Source organism: Aedes aegypti, chromosome 2, assembly GCF_002204515.2.
Source record: "Aedes aegypti strain LVP_AGWG chromosome 2, AaegL5.0 Primary Assembly, whole genome shotgun sequence".
NCBI lineage: Eukaryota > Metazoa > Arthropoda > Insecta > Diptera > Culicidae > Aedes > Aedes aegypti.
The window spans coordinates 172,855,077-172,872,429 of record NC_035108.1 but is presented as its reverse complement, the minus strand read 5'-3'; the positions used below and the strand labels follow the sequence as shown (position 1 = coordinate 172,872,429).

The following is a 17,353-nucleotide window of genomic DNA, read 5'->3' as shown; positions in this document are numbered from 1 at the left end:
TGGTGTTCGTTTGAGAAGTGTTTCAATGGTCATTTTAATACTTGGAAAAAAATAACAAAATATAAGGTACATCTTCTTCTTCTTCTTCTTCTTCTTGGCATTAACGTCCTCACTGGGACAGAGCCTGCTTTTCAGCTTAGTGTTCTTATGAGCACTTCCACAGTTATTAACTGAGAGCTTTCTCTGCCAAAATTGCCATTTTCGCATTCGTATATCGTGTGGTAGGTGCGATTATACACTATGCCCAGGAAAGTCAAGGAAATTTCCATTACGAAAAGATCCTGCACTGACTGGGAATTGAATCCAGACACCTTCAGCATGGCTTTGTAGCCGCGGACTCTAACCACTCTGCTAAGGAAGGCCCTTATATTTAATTAGAATCCAAGAATAAGAGCTTATGCCGACATTTCTACGCCGACGAACCATCGAATGTTTAGCGATTTAAATAATATAACATTGTCACGATATAAATTTGTGTTAACACAAGCATGGAACGAGCTCACCAGTATGTAATCCATCCTCGATCTCGGCAGCAAAAGTTGGGATATGAAATTACTCCGACGACACGTGGAAGCGAATTAGCACTGCAGTGCACTGCCCAGCAAAATGTAATACCGAGAAATAACACTTCCGCACCGATGACGCAAAAAACCAAATTACTTGCTTGGGTTTTACCAAGCGCACTGCCGACAAGACGTGAAAAAAAAAACTTTGAATCCAGTGACGCAAAACAAAAACGAACCCACTTTCTTGGGTTTTACCTGAAAGATTTTTGCAAGCGCACTCTGATAAAAACCAATGAATTATTTCTTCCATAACCGCAAATAGTTTGCCAAATTATACAAGTTGATAATTTGGCAAACTATTTGCGGTTATGGAAGAAATAATTCATTGGTTTTTATCAGAGTGCGCTTGCAAAAATCTTTCAGGTAAAACCCAAGACTGAATTTATCTGCGAAGAATAATTTGAACTTACCCGGTTAATCCACCATAGTTTAACAAGGAGTAATTACACTGCGGAACACGTTTTTGTCTCAAGCACCAAAATACCGCTATTTACTAAATTAAGGGTTGCAGAGTCCGTTGCCGTTTTCAAAAATATCATGACACGTTTGGTTTTCGAGATATTGACTGTTGAAAATTCAAAATTTGACTGTTTCAGCCAACTTGCATGCAAGTTTGTCAGCTTGCTTAATTTGTCATAATTCAAACTTCATGTATAAAACAATAATTATCAACAAAGTTCATAATATATTCGATAGTAAAATGTTATTTTTTGGTGGTTCAGAAAAGTATTGTAATTTGCCATATAAGGGAAACGAAGAATTTTATATGAAGACTGCAATAGGGCATGTTGAAAAAAATCGATTTAAACTAAATTTATCATGAAATTTCAACTAAATTTTATCTAAATTGAAAGATCAAGTCTTATTTAGCATGTTTGGTAGATTACATCACAAAAAAATGCTAAATCATACTTTAAATTTCACGTAAACATCAATAAAACCAGTGTTTTTACAACTTTGGGGACCTGTAGCTAAAAATTGTGACGTGCTGAAACATTTCTGAAAACGGCATCAGATTCAGCGACCCAAAATCAACTAGAGACACATAATTTGATCCTTGAGACACATAAAAATGTCATTTTCGTTACGCTGTGTTATTGATTCGGATATTGAAAATTTAGGAATGTTTGCAATCAGTTGTCTTACCTATATTGGGATTTCACCGTAATAATGCAGAACTCTTTCGCGTCCCATCATCGATTATTTTTAATTTTTATTATCTCTTCAGAGATTATCCTCTGAATCTGTAATAAGTTTATCGCTATGACAACTAAAGGCAAAGGCAGCACAGTGATTGAAAAAAAAAACAAATTCTAAGTGAAACAGACTTTATTGAAGCCGCAATGAAACTTTTAGATTAATCAGAACATTATAAACTGAGATCCAAGTAGCTTAAGATTCCATTGGAAAAAATTGAATTGATTCTACGCGAAACTAAAATTATTCAACAGAAGCATAAGAAAAGTTACATTTAATCAAATTTGCTATCTCTTATTTTTACTTCATGCGTTGGGTAGAGAGGAAATAACGAGATATTTGGGTATAACAAACTCAGAACAGGTATTTTTTTCTCCATGTACAATACTGCATACGCAAACAAACAATAAGCCCGATGACATGAAGTATTAGTTCTTCCAGAGCGTAATGAATACAGTGAGTCAAAATTTAACTAATATACTGTTAATATCTAAACGATCGAAGGTAAACAAAACATCAAGTTGAATGAGCCATCTTTCGCGTACCGTCAAACGGAAAGACTTGCTACACAAAACACAAATACGCTACATAAAATACAAGTATCAAAAATTGTATAATATATTTGTTATAAATCAATCGTACAATACGTGTGACGCACAATTCAAATAGAAGCCACAAATAAAACTGTTGTTAGAATTATATTTTCACATCAAACATAATTCTTTAAATGTCTTGAAAACTGATACTTGGTGGAGGTTGGAAAATGTGGCTTAAAAATATCAGATAGATTTAATTTATCAATCTAATACTATACATGATGTGTTTAACACAATCAAGGGATAATATACCGCATTTTTATTTACAAAATTGTAGCATCAACTTTAAAAAAATACTTTCTAGACTCGCAACACTCAATTTCCTAGCAATTTAGAGTTTGATAATAGTTGGATACTTTTGTGTTCAGTTTACTTTATAATCAAAAGAGTAATACGTAATGTGAATTCAATCGATGCAGTTTTTTGCGTTTTTGCTTAGCTAATAGCTGACCATTTAATAGTTTCCATCTCGTAAAACTGCTCATAAATCAATTAGGCAGTTGTGAGTTCGAAACCACAAGATAAATTATATAAAAATGTTTTTTTATATTGTTTTTTTCTTCCATTTAAAGAGATCGTCCAAGTCAGGGCAAAAGCGAAAAAGTTAGAGCATCTCGTAATTGTGCAACTTTTCCTCGAACATTGTTTTCCCGAATGTCATTTCTCCGAGTGCCAGTTCCCGATAAAACATTTTTCTACAAATGCCATTTCTCCTAATGAACCGTTTCCCCGAAAACGGTATTATTTAAAATGTTCACTCATAAGCTTAAGCACTAAAGTGGCCGATAGAAAAGGAGCTATGAATTGAATATAGAATTATATAAATTGAGTATAAAATTACAATAAATATGAGTGCCTCCCAATTTTAGAGCAAGATTTTGGAAAATGGAAAATTCTTAAAAATGTCAATCGTGCAACTGGTGTTTGGGAAAACGACATTCGAGGAACCGACATTTATTCGAGTAAAGCAGCAATAAAATGTGTTAGTAACAATGTGCCCTTGTACAAATACCTACACAGCAAAAAAATCTTAAATTTACATGTCACGTAAACTTTCATGATTGTCATGTGAATCGAATTATCATTTGACATTAAACGATAAATAATGTAACCTGCCTCATTGCATTCAGGAATGCTTGCAAACTTGAATGAAACTGAAACATTTCATGATCTTGCATCCAACATTCGCCAATGTTGCATGATTTCTTGCATCTTGAAAGTGAAATTGAAAACAAGATCGCTCAGTTTACATGATTCCACGTTGAATATTCTGCCAAAAATAATGCACATGGATGGATCGACGGCGTGTCATTCCATGTGCATTATTTATGATTGAATTTTCAGCGGGAAAATCATGTTAATCGAGCCATTTTGCAAGCAACATTCTTTGAGAGAAGGCGTTTCGCGTTCAATATTAAGGAATTTGGTAACAATGTTGTTTATAATAGATGTGTTTATAGGTTTTATCATTGAGTAATACATGAGAGATGGCTTTACATGATTGATACTAAAATAACGTTACGTGTAAATCTAAAATTTTTTTGGTGTGTATATATCAGACATTTTTCAAATAACGTTGATTGGTTCCGATTCCACTTTGTATTTCTTTCATTCATTTATAACGTGTAGCAAACATCATTTAACATACCGCAAACAGGGTATCTTTGATACTTTTTTTCGAAGAAAACTTGAATATTAATACATGTTGTTTCAAAGAATCATGATTTATATTTTAAAAAACAAGTACTGACATCCTAGCTATCGATTGTAGTTGATAGATTGCCAAAAGATAAATTTCGAATGAATATATAATTTTTCATATAATCGGAAGTCGGTTTTTTGTTCTGGGGTAACTTCGATAATGGAGTATATATCGAACAAAATTGAATGCATTACGAAACATTTGTAGGACGTTGCATACCTCTAGGCATTTAACGCTACATGGAAATTCCTGACTTAGATTGCAAAAATGGTCCCAGTTTGTGAAAATGGTTTTCGCTAAGAGATTTGAGACCATACACTCCCGTGCAAAAGTTTGGGTTCACCCCCTCAATAACATACAAAAGTGTTCTGTCCATATCTCTGTGATTACACGTCCAATTGAAACTCTTTAAGCCGCATTCGAAAGGCAAAGAGTTATTCTTATTTCGTATGTATTTTTCAAAAAACATTTTTTGAATTTTGTATACTAATTTTTTACTTAAAGTTGTGACATTTTTCAAAAAACACACTAAAAAATCATATTGAATTTCCTCAGCATTGGGTCGCCCAAAATTTTAAATCAAAGTGTCATTAGAATCGTTATCTTATATTCTTTGAAGAGACCCCACGAAATTTTGGCGGAAAAATCTGGAAAGTATTCACAATCAATGAAACAGTCAGTCAAGTCATCGTGCAAAATTTTGGGTTCACCCCTCAGTATGATGCAAATCGTGCAAAAGTTTGGGTTCACCTGAGCCGCACGCACATCATTTTTGTCAATATCTCTGCCATTTTTCAACCGATTTTAATAGTTTAAAGCTTTATTGAGCGCAAATAATGGCGTGTACATGATTGGTTTGAGATTTCACAGATTTAAGTCAGTTTAGGTGAACCCAAACTTTTGCACGATACACCATACTGAGGAGTGAACCCAAACTTTTGCACGATGACTTGACTGACTGTTTCATTGATTTTGAATACTTTTCAGATTTTTCCGCCAAAATTTCGTAGCGTTTCTTCAAAGAATATAAGTTTACGATTCTAATGACACTTTGATTGAAAATTTTGGTCGACCCAATCCTGAGGAAATAAGATATGATTTTTCAGTGTGTTTTTTGAAAAATGTCACAACTTTAAGTAAAAATTTAGTATACAAAGTTCAAAGAATGTTTTTGGAAAAATACATACGAAGTAAGAATAACTCTTTGCCTTTCGAATGCGACTTAGAGAGTTTCAATTGGACGTGTAATCACAGAGATATGGACAGAACACTTTTGCATGTTTTTTAGGGGGTGAACCCAAACTTATGCACGGGAGTGTATGTAAGAGCTTAAGATTTCAACTTTTCAGACAAAATTAAAAAATCTGAATACAAAATTTTTACATGAAAAAATATTTAAAAATCTTTTTTTTTAGAAATTTTCATATATTTTGATGTAAAAAATATATGTTTTCATAGTTTTATATTTTTGTCTGAAAAGTTGAAATCTTAAGCTTTCATTCCATAAAAAAGATTACAAATCGGTTGAGCTGGTCGAAAGTTATGATTTTTTTTTTCAAAACAAAAAATCTAATGCACTGAGGCCTACAGTGTGCCGATAAAAAATAACTGATTTTTTATTTTCAAAAAAAAAATTATCTCAAAAACTAAAAAACATACATCGCTGAAAATTTGACAGTAAACGTTAAATTGTCTGAACTTTCAAGAAAAAATGAGAACAGCAATAGCCCCTTTGATCCCGAGGCCTTCAAAACACGGAAATTATTGATTTTTTTAATGTAAAAAACAATTTTTGTAAAATTTCATATTTTTCCTAAAAAGTCAAAATCTTTAGCTTTCATTTTGTTCAAAAAGATTGAAAATCGGTCGAATGGTTCATAAGTTCTATTTTTTTTTTAAATAAAAATTTTACAAAATCGTGATTTTTATAGTCACCCTATTTCGGAAATGGTCACCCTATTAAAAAAATCCAAAAATACGTGTATCCTTATTTCGGATAAGGAACAAAATAGCAAATTTTCACGGAATTCGGTGACCCACTAGATCGGTTTTTCATGGAATGGCTGAGTGAATATGTAAATCGAACAAGCAGAAGTTTTCATTATGTTTCATTGTGTTCCCAATTCTCATCTCTCCATTTTTTTTAAATTGTTTTTTTTTTTTGCGATTTAAGCACTGACGCTTAGCTCCAAATTCATCAAAATTGCTGAAATGTTGACAGAAAATTTTACTTTGAACAGAAACTCTGTATCACTATAACTTTGATTAAAGCACATTTGAATTATTTTTTCGTATTTTTGTCAATTGTTATTCATGCACCTAAACGTAAAAAAACAGTTGCCGATTATTTACCAAGAATCACATTTAAAAAGGAACTATTTTAAAAGATATTACTTTACCAGCAAAACTTATCGAAATTGATTAAACATAGAAGCAAATAGCACTAGAAAAAAAATTAGTATGATTATAATCAAAATGATTATTTCCAAAGACAATTATCCTGCCCATAAAAGCATATTTGTAACATTCGACAAAAGTAGGCATTGAGTAAATGGAATATCAAGCGCGCACTTTATGGCAATATGGGAGCAAACTAAAATTTCTAAAAATTACCAGAAACATCAAAGTGCTTATTTCAGGCTGATATTTTGTACAACTCATATCGCATACTGCGCATATAGTCAGAGAAAAATACTGATAAAAATTTCATTGCTATTATATTACGAGGCTCATTTATAACCTCAGTGTGACTGTTATGCGGTTATAATTACCAATGTGACAAAACAACTTGGTATTTTTTTTTCGGAATATCTAGAACAATCTAACAGTTTTCAGTAAGTTGATCGAGAGTATTTATCATTTGATGACTCTCTATTGTATTAACACCAATTTGTCAAAAATGTCGAATGTGACTATTATGCAGTTATGGACAAATTTGGTGTCTTAACTATTAAAATCAAAACACACAATAAAAACTATTTGAATGAACACTTTCAGTGAAAATAACTTGTAAAGGGTACTTGTTTAGAACTCTATCCAATTCAATTTTATATCATTACCTCGACCAATACTCCAAGAACTCTGAATATTGATCATGCAATTGTTTCAAAATGTGCATTCATCCAGAATGCTCAAAATGTTCAGGTACTGTTCTGCCCATAACTGCTTAATTGTCACATTTGACATTTTCGTCAATTTTGAGTTAATACCGTGGAGAGTAGGGCGATTCTAATTTTAAAAATGTTTGGGAATTCAATCTCCCGTATGCTGCTTACCATCCTTACCATAAAAATAGAGTTCTGTCAAATTTTCAGCTTTCTAGGTGGTGATTTAAAGGTGGCCCAAAGACAATGGTTGGTTGGTTGGTTTGACTTTATTAACGAGATTTTTAGCCCTGGGCTAGTTCATCTCGGGACCAACGGCTTTACTTCCCTTCCGAAGGAAGTCGTCACTATAACTTTTTACGTCATAAGTGACTATGTCGGGGATGGGATTCGATCCCAGGTCCTCGGCGTGAGAGGCGAGTGTTCTAACCACTACACCAGGTCCGTCCCCTAAAGACAATGAAGGTTTATATGGAAATTACCATGGAGAAATTTTGAGAAATGTTCCAAACACGCTAGTACTGTAATGTAAGCAGAAATTTATCATCCCATATTGAAAACTACTTCTTCAAACCTGAATGAATAATGCTGTTGAAGAAACAAATCCCTTTTGAACTAATTTTGTTTGGGATTTTTGAACATGTTTTCAGGGCTGTAATCCCATATTGAGCTAGATAAAAGCAAACAAACTCATGATTATCTCTTCTGCTACCCGTCGGATTGAATTTCTCTCTTCAGCAAATTTCTTTATTATGGTTTGAAGAATGAGTTTCCACTATGGGATAATAAGTTTGTACTTACTAGCGTGTTTGGAACATATCTCCAAATTTATCCATAGTTATTTCCATATAAACCTAAATTGTCTTTGGGCCACTTTTAAATCACCACCAAGAAAAATGAAAATTTCACAGAACACTAGTTTTATGGTAAGAATGGTAAGGAAACTATGGGAGATAGGATTCTCAAACATTTTTAAAATTTGAACCGCCCTAGTGGAGAGTCATCAGGTGATAAACACTTTTGCACAACTCACTGAAGTCTGTGAGATTGTTCAAGAAAATTCGAAAAAAAAATACCAAGTTGTTTTGTCACATTGGTAATTTTAACTGCATAACAGTCACATAAGCCTCGGCCTCAAAAAAGCACTTTTGAGTTCTTCGTCTTTTTTTAGAAATTTCTTTCCATACTGCCATAAAATGCGCACATAATGCCTACTTTTGTCGAATGTTACAAATATGCAGTTATGGGCAGTATTTCCCTGAATACAAAAATATGATACAGTAATTCAATTCTTATGGAAGGAGGTAATATTTTTCATGTGCACACCTGTTTTTAAGTCCATTATTCCGATTACGGTCTTTACGAGTATTTTGTTGTAGTGCCTCTTATTTATTATTGCAGAATATTAAAAATAAGTATCATGTTCATTTACCTGTTAACTTGTCGAACATCTATTTATTGTTCCTACTGTGAATACAACCCCCACAGGGCATGATCTTGAATATTAACAACAACACACTATAATTGATTTCTCAGAACACTCTTAGTGCACTTTCACTGCAGTACCAATTCCGCCTCTAAGCACCAATGACCATGAAAATTAACTATTAGAAGACCATCACCTTTTGGCTACCGTCTCGATTCGCGGTCACAACAAAACTGACCAAAGTCCACACTACGCTTGGCGATTTCACTGGAACTCTGATCCTTAATTTCCTCCCCGATACTCTCGGTACCACTTCAGCACCCATTCCAACTCCCCACGGTAAGGTAATCTACGTCATTGCCAGGCACCTCAAGTACCGGTCGACACCTCACGCTACCGTATTCTCGGGCACCCGCGAACACAAAGGGTGACTTCCACTTGCTCCTGCAGCAACAACGCTTGGTACATTAGTGCGGTTCAAATCATACAATTTTTGAAAATGGATTTCTGTCAAAGTTAAGAAGGTTAACCACGTGATTTTATCTGAATAATGGAAGTGTTGTGTGGCCAATAGTGTTTTGGCTGGAGTATCCATTAGCTGTGATCACCTGTCCATTTTATCCAAGAAGAAATGCTAACCATGCATTATGAATTGATTAGGAATTCTCAAATTTAGCTATTTATTAACAATCTTAATATTGTCAGGAAATAATAGGCATGCATAAATAACGTGTAATTGATGTTCCCTGTACAAATATGAGTTTGAGTCACTGCATGGGAGATTTTGTTTTGATAATTTGAACCACCCTATTTGTCACAAAGCACCTAAAGAGGTCGGAAGAAGGCCCCCCACATGGAGAACCCTTGTAACGGCAAACAACTTCAGAACTATTAGGAGCACCGACCGGCGGCGACCATAAAAGAGGAGGCTCGTTTCGTGTATTGGTACCATTTCCCAGCGCGCGTGCTGGATGTCGTCGGTCGTTCAGTTCACCACCAGGTTCCCACCACCATCTAGCTACCAATCAGTCCAGGTGATTGTTGTTCACGGTCCTGGGAAATCAAACAATTATATCGTGGTGTGCCAAGCCGCGAGCGAACCAACCGATGCATGTGCTCGAAGATTCGGTTTAAGGATTTTGGGTCACTGTTCATACATTTGATCAATTACGGCATGAAATGAATTGAAGATATTGATTACTTATTACGAATTTTTGAACATATTGTGAATTATCTCAAAAATGAATGAATATTTCTGAACAACCACAATAGACAACAAAAACATTGTCCTTTTCAATTTTAGTAGCAGAATTATCTGTGTTGAAAAACATTGTCATGTTATCAAATAACAACCAGAAAAACAAATTTGATGTTTTATTCGAAATAACGGATAAATCATGAGTTGAAAGTTCAATACGCATATATCAATGCCATATGAACATGTTCCATTAGTCTAATGCATTTTTTGAGATTTTGGTTCTGCTATGCTTAACCCCTCTACCGGCAGCTTCATTTTTTACCGCAAAATTCAAATTCAAATCGTTATAACTTTTTTGTTTTTCAATATTTTTGCACCATTTTTTCACAAGCTCTAAAAAAACTCGCTTGACCGGTTTTCAATTTTCTTGGACGAAATGAGCATGATGAGCATGAGCATGATTGACCGCCTGTAGATGCTACTCCGTTATTGCAAGAACAGCTGTACTCACACAGGGAACCAACAGACACTACTCGGGATCAGTACCATCCTCAATGTGTAAATACTGGTGCTCTCATTATTATGACAAACAATACCGGCGCCGGCTGCGTCCGAATGCAAGTCAATTTAGGGATGGGAGGGAAATGTTGACGTGTTACTTGCTTTATGGAAGCCGAGGAGTCCTCTGCACTTCCACAAGTAGACAATGGGAGTTTGGATATGAGGAAGGTTTGGGTAAAGGATTCATTTTGGTAAACGATAAAAATATAATTTGAAATGAATGTGCCTAACCGGATTCGCGATATTACTCGATAAAAGCATTGAACGTCGAACAAGTATTCATCGCTCGCCCACAGAAGCAAGCGACAAGATCAAAGGATCAAACACTACTAACGAGATCCGCGATACTATTCCATCGCGGTACGTGTAAGACGCGCGACATGTTTGATCCTGCCCCCGTCGCCCGCCCCCGTAGGAGCAAGCAACCAGGTTGAAGGATCAAACACAACTCTTTCAATTTTCTTGGACGAAATGAAAGCTATAGATTTTTAATTTTCAAGATAAATATATAATTCCTCAAAAATTATTATTTTACATGAAAAAAATAAAAAATGTCTGATTTTTCGTGTTTTTAAAGAGGCTGTTGCTGTTCTCATTTTTAAATAGTGTTAGAAGCTGTTAAACTACGATATACTGCCCATAACTGCATGTTTGTCATATTCGACATTTTTGACAATTTTGAGTTAATACCGGGGAGAGTCATCAAATGACAAATACTTTCGATCAACTTACTGAAATCTGTGAGATTGTTCTAGAAAATTCGAAAAAAATACCAAGTTGTTTTGTCACATTGGCAATTGTAACCGCATAACAGTCACATTGAGATTATACATGAGCGTCATAATGCAGTAACAACGAAATTTTTATCAGAATTTTTTTCTGACTATGCACCCAATATGCGATATGGGTTGTGCAAAATTTCAGCCTCAAATAAGCACTTTTGAATTCTCAGTGATTTTTTGAAATTTTAGATCCCTCCCATACTGCAATGAAATGCAAACTTGGTATCCGATTTACTCAATGCCTACTTTTGTCGAATGTTACAAGTATGCAGTTATGGGCAGTATATGTGTTGTTTATTTACTGTGTGACAAATATATGATAAAATAAGAGATATCGAATTTGAGTTAGAATTGTTTTTATCTACTGATAGTCCCTGCCTATTTTAACCTTCTTCCATTTGTCTATGATTTTCATGAAACTCCAGTTGATTAATAAATACAAATCAGTTTTAGCTATGTTTCATCGGAGTTCACTTGAAATTTAATTAATCTATCATTGTGGGATACCTGATTTTTTAATTTAATAAAAATATATCTCAAAAAATAAAGAACAAACATCGCTGAAAAATTTAGGGTATACGAAAAAATTTCCCCAGAACCGGAAAAAAAACCCAAAAAACTAAAAAACATCAAAAAAACATTTTTTTTAAATATATATTCATGTCTTAAAAAATATGTTGTTTTTTTTTTCAAAGTTTTATATTTTTTTTCCTGTAAAGATATCTTAATCTTTCATTCCATGAAAAAAAAAACTGGGTGGACTATGCTCGAGGGGGACTTGTAAGCTCTTGGGGTTTTCGTACGCCGAGTGCTGAAGATAATCTTCAGCGGTCTGCAGGAGAACGGGGTGTGACTGCGAGGGATGAACAATGAGCTCACTCAACGCTACGGCGAACCCAGTATCCTGAAGGTGACTAAAGCTGGAAGGATACGCTGGGCAGGGCATGTTGCAAGAATGCCGGACAGCAACCCTGTTAAGATGATGTTCGCTACGAATCCAGTCGGAACAAGAAGGCGTGGGGCGCAGCGAGCTAGGTGGATTGGCCAGGTGCACCAGGACCTGGAGAGCGTGGGTCGTAAACTAGTATGGAGAGAAGCGGCCATGAATCGAGTGAATTGACGATATATTGTTGGCGAGGTTTTATCAAGTTAATTGATTTAAAACCAAATAAATAAATAAATAACTGTGCCGGCTGCGTCCAAATGCAGGCCAATTTGGAGATGACAAAGAAATGTTTAAGGGAGCCGTTAGGTCCTCTGCATTTCCACAAGATATCACTGGGAGTTATAGGAGAGGATTGTTTGTTTGCAAGAGCCGTTTTGGTAAACTACATAAATTAAATTTAAATTGGATGTATGAGCATGAGCATAGATAACCGATACATTTTATTCACACGCACAAATTCAACAGAACATGATTCATCGGGATTCCACCACTCGCCTCAAATGAACAAACGACAGAATTAACGGACAAACACTACTCGCGCCTAGTGAGTTAAGTAGAAAGGCTAAAAATTTTAAGGGACCTATCTTTGTAATAAAAGCGCCTTTTTGCGCCACAGTTTCAAGATACGTTCGTAGAAGCAGCAGGCTTCCGAAAGAAACTCATGGAATTATCAATAGTTAACAAATTCGTTGGACACTTCTTTACGTAATTTTACATAACAATGATAAGGCAACAATTTGGTGATTCCACTATCTTGGAAACGATTCACACAAAACTCCGGACTGAATATAAAGTATATTTGAACGGAATTTTAGACAAGATGCTCCTAGATGTGTTTCTTTCAAATTCTTAGATTATCAAATTATATAACCGAGGGCATAATTTTCTAATAATCTTTGAGATTCTGACGAAATCCTGTTTGCAATTGTCAAAGTATTTTATTAGAGTTTTATTTTGTTAATCCTGGGCAGGAATGCCAGAATATGTTATAATAATATTGTTCGTCCATTTTTTCGAAAGAACATATAACACTGCCAGTCAACCATTTTGCAATGCGGTGATTTTGTAATGCGAATTATTTGTTGTTTTTTTGTAAATCCCTCCAACCAAATTTGTAACTGAAATTTTAGTATTCTATGTAGATTTTTTTTCAGAAATTGTTGTAAAGAATCTCTAAAATTACATCCAATAATGATCAGTCAGTTTTCCCTAGCAATAAATTTAAGCTTGTTGCAGATGTTTTACCAGAAAGATTTAGGAGACGAATTCTCATGAAAGAAAATCCTCTTATATTTTCTTACGAAATGTGTAATATAAACAAAACGAATACAAGCTTTAACTTTGACTAAAGGGCGCATGAACGAAGGATTACCAAGTACGCCATCAGGTTACGCTACGGCTCTAGTTACACGATTGACGTATTATGTTGCATATGCGTTCCGATTAGCGAATACCAACTGCACATTTGTTATCAAAAGTTATGTGATTCATTGTAACAAATTGTGTTATGATTGTATTTAAAACTAGAAGAGCAATTCTCGCTGAAACCAAGCCGCCATCGGCACCCATCTTTAAAATTCCAATTTTATGTCACTGACCGCTAGTTTTTGATAAAACTTAAGGGTGGTCCTTTCTGTTTTCTCAAATCGGTGGACCCCTCGTACGCCAGCTAGCTGAACAGTTTGCGAAAGATCCCATTTTTTGATAAATCTTGGGTATTTCTTCACGTGGTATGTCTCATATTTCGCTTGGAACACATAGCAAACTTAGTGGTATCGTATAGAGAAGGAATAAAGCTTTCATTTGAAATCGAAAAAAATTTGGCGGCCATTTTGAATTTTGTTAGAAAAATCGTTTTTTCACCATTAGCGCACCGCTAGTTTTGAATTCTGAGATCACCATCAGAAAGCTGAGGAAAAATTGCGTAAGATAGGCTACAGAAATTAGGTGAGCAATTGTATTTTCTAAATCATTTCTACGAATTTGACGTATATGGCAAGTGCAATCAATATAGAAATCATTTTTTGTACGACAAAGAAACAAATTTTCAATCTTTGGTGTTTTATTCGAGTCGAGTAAAGAATAAGAATATTATTTTAGGTGAAAAAAACTTGGCGGCCATCTTGGATTTTGACGCCATCTTGATGGTCCTCCAGAAATCTAGGGGGTTGGTGTCAGGCCCTGCAAGCCAACCGTAAAACACATCAGCACAGGAACGTCAACGAGAGAATACGGACCGGAATAATCAGCAAAGACCACAGCGACGAAAATGGACTAGCGATTGGAAACTCGGTACGTGGAACTGCAAATCTCTCAACTTCATTGGAAGTACACGCATACTCTCCGATGTACTGAAGACCCACGGTTTCGACATCGTAGCGCTGCAGGAGGTGTGCTGGACAGGAGCATTGGTGCGAACGTTTAGAGGTAATCATACCATCTACCAGAGCTGCGACAACACACGCGAGCTGGGAACAGCTTTCATAGTGATGGGTGATATGCCAAGGCGCGTGATCGGGTGGTGGCCGATCAATGAACGAATGTGCAAGTTAAGAAACAAAGGCCGATTCTTTAACTTCAGCATAATCAACGTGCATAGCCCACACTCCGGAAGCACTGATGATGTCAAGGACGCATTTTACGCGCAGCTCGAACGCGAGTACGACCGCTGCCCAAGCCACGACGTCAAGATCATCATAGGAGATTTGAACGTTCAGGTTGGCCAGGAGGAGAAGTTCAGACCGACGATTGGAAAGTTCAGCGCCCACCGGCTGACGAACGAGAACGGCCTACAACTGATAGATTGTGCCGCCTCCAAGAACATGGCCATTCGTAGCACCTATTTCCAGCACAGCCTCCCATATCGGTACACCTGGAGATCACCTCAGCAGACAGAATCGCAAATCGACCACGTTTTGATCGATGGACGGCACTTCTCCGACATAACCGACGTCAGAACCTATCATGGCGCTAACATTGACTCCGACCACTACCTGGTGATGGTGAAACTGCGCCCTAAACTATCCGTCATCAATGATGTACGGTACCGACGCCCGCCCCGGTACAATCTCGAGCGGCTGAAACAACCGGATGTCGCCAATACATACGCGCAGCATCTTGAGGCAGCGTTGCCGGATGAGGGCGAGCTCGATAGGGCCCCTCTTGAGGACTGCTGGAGGACAGTCAAAGCAGCCATTAACGACGCTGCCGAAAGCATTGTCGGATATGTGGAACGGAGCTCAAGAAACGATTGGTTCGACGAGGAGTGCCAGGAGGTTTTAGAGGAGAAGAATGCAGCGCGGGCTGCAATGCTGCAGCATGGAACGCAGCAAAACGTGGAACGATACAGACTGAAGCGGAAACAGCAAACCCGCCTATTCCGGTACAAAAAGCGCCTGGAAGAGGTGGAATGCTAAGAGATGGAGTTGCTGTACCGTTCTCAAGAAACGCGGAAGTTCTATGAGAAGCTCAACACATCCCGCAAAGGCTTCGTGCCGCGAGCTGAGATGTGCCGGGATAAGGATGGGAGCATCTTGACGGACGGACTCGAGGTTATCGAAAGGTAGAAGCAGCACTACGATGAACACCTGAATGGCGCAGAGAACACAGGCACAGAAGGTCAGGACAGCGAAGGCGATGGCTACGTCAGCACAGCAGACAGCGGAAACCAACCAGCTCCCACGATGGGGGAAGTTAAGGATGCCATTCAACAGCTCAAGAACGACAAGGCCGCTGGCAAGGATGGTATCGGAGCCAAACTCATCAAGATGGGCCCGGACAGGTTGGCCGCTTGTCTGCATCGGCTGATAGTCAGAATCTGGGAAACAGAACAGCTACCGGAGGAGTGGAAGCAAGGCGTTATATGCCCTATCTACAAAAAGGGCGACAAACTGGAGTGTGAAAATTATCGTGCAATCACCATCCTAAACGCCGCCTACAAAGTGCTATCCCAGATTCTCTTCTGTCGTCTATCACCTATAGCAAACGAGTTCGTGGGAGTTTATCAAGCAGGTTTCATCGACGGCCGCTCGACAACGGACCAGATCTTTTCCGTGCGGCAAATCCTCCAGAAATGCCGTGAGTACCAGGTCCCTACGCACCATTTGTTCATCGATTTCAAGGCGGCATACGATAGTATCGACCACGTAGAGCTATGGAAAATCATGGACGAGAACAGCTTTCCCGGGAAGCTCACAAGGTGTGCAAAACTGCGTGAAGATCTCGGGCGAACACTCCAGTTCGTTCGAGTCTCGACGGGGACTACGACAGGGCGACGGACTTTCGTGCCTGTTGTTCAATATTGCGCTTAAAGGTGTTATGCGGAGAGCCGGACTTAACAGCCGAGGCACGATTTTCACGAGATCCGGACAATTTGTTTGCTTTGTGGTCGACATGGATATTATTGGGAGAAAATTGAAACGGTGGCAGATTTGTTCACCCGCCTGAAACGCGAAACAACAAGAGTCGGGCTAATGGTGAATGCGTCGAAAACAAAGTACATGCTGGTTGGCGGAACTGAGCGCGACAGGGCCCGCCTAGGAAGCAATGTAACGATAGACGGGGATACCTTCGAGGTAGTGGACGAGTTCGTCTATCTCGGATCCTTGTTAACGGCTGACAACAATGTTAGTCGGGAAATACGAAGGCGCATCATCAGCGGAAGTCGAGCCTACTATGGGCTCCAGAAGAAATTGCGGTCAAGAAAGATTCACCCCCGCACCAAATGTACGATGTACAAAACGCTCATAAGACCGGTAGTCCTCTACGGGCATGAGGCGTGGACTATGCTCGAGGAGGACTTGCAAACTCTTGGGGTTTTAGAACGCCGAGTGCTAAGGACGATCTTTGGCGGTGTGTGGCGGCGAAGGATGAACCACGAGCTCGCTCAACTCTACGGCGAACCCAGTATCGTGAAGGTAGCTAAAGCTGGAAGGATACGCTGGGCAGGGCATGTTGCAAGAATGCCGGACAACAACCCTGTAAAGATGGTGTTCGCTACGAATCCGGTCGGAACAAGAAGGCGTGGGGCGCAGCGAGCTAGGTGGATTGACCAGGTGCACCAGGACCTGGAGAGCGTGGGTCACAGTCGAGGATGGAGAGAAGCGGCCATGAACCGAGTGAATTGGCGAATTATTGTTGGCGAGGCTTTATCAAGATAATTGATGTAAAGCCAAATAAGAAGAAGAACTAATACGTGTGATCTTTGGTTGTGCATCGTATCACTATAACGAATAACATGCAAGAGATGTGGAACAAGTTTCCTTTTCGAAAAGAT

The 17,353-nt window shown here is 37.8% G+C and overlaps 1 protein-coding gene across 4 annotated transcripts in view; it reads right to left on the bottom strand.

Annotated features, from left to right (window-relative positions):
* Nucleotides 1–8,854, bottom strand: part of LOC5566008 — a 49,748-nt gene extending 40,894 nt beyond the window's left edge. For 2 of the 4 annotated variants that reach the window (XM_021843167.1, XM_021843168.1), the window contains exon 1: nucleotides 8,598–8,854. The gene's annotated coding sequence lies outside the window, so the exon portion shown is untranslated. The remainder of the gene's footprint in view (nucleotides 1–8,597) is intronic. The other 2 variants (XM_021843170.1, XM_021843169.1) reach the window with 2 other exon arrangements.
* Nucleotides 8,855–17,353: the final 8,499 nt, after the last annotated feature.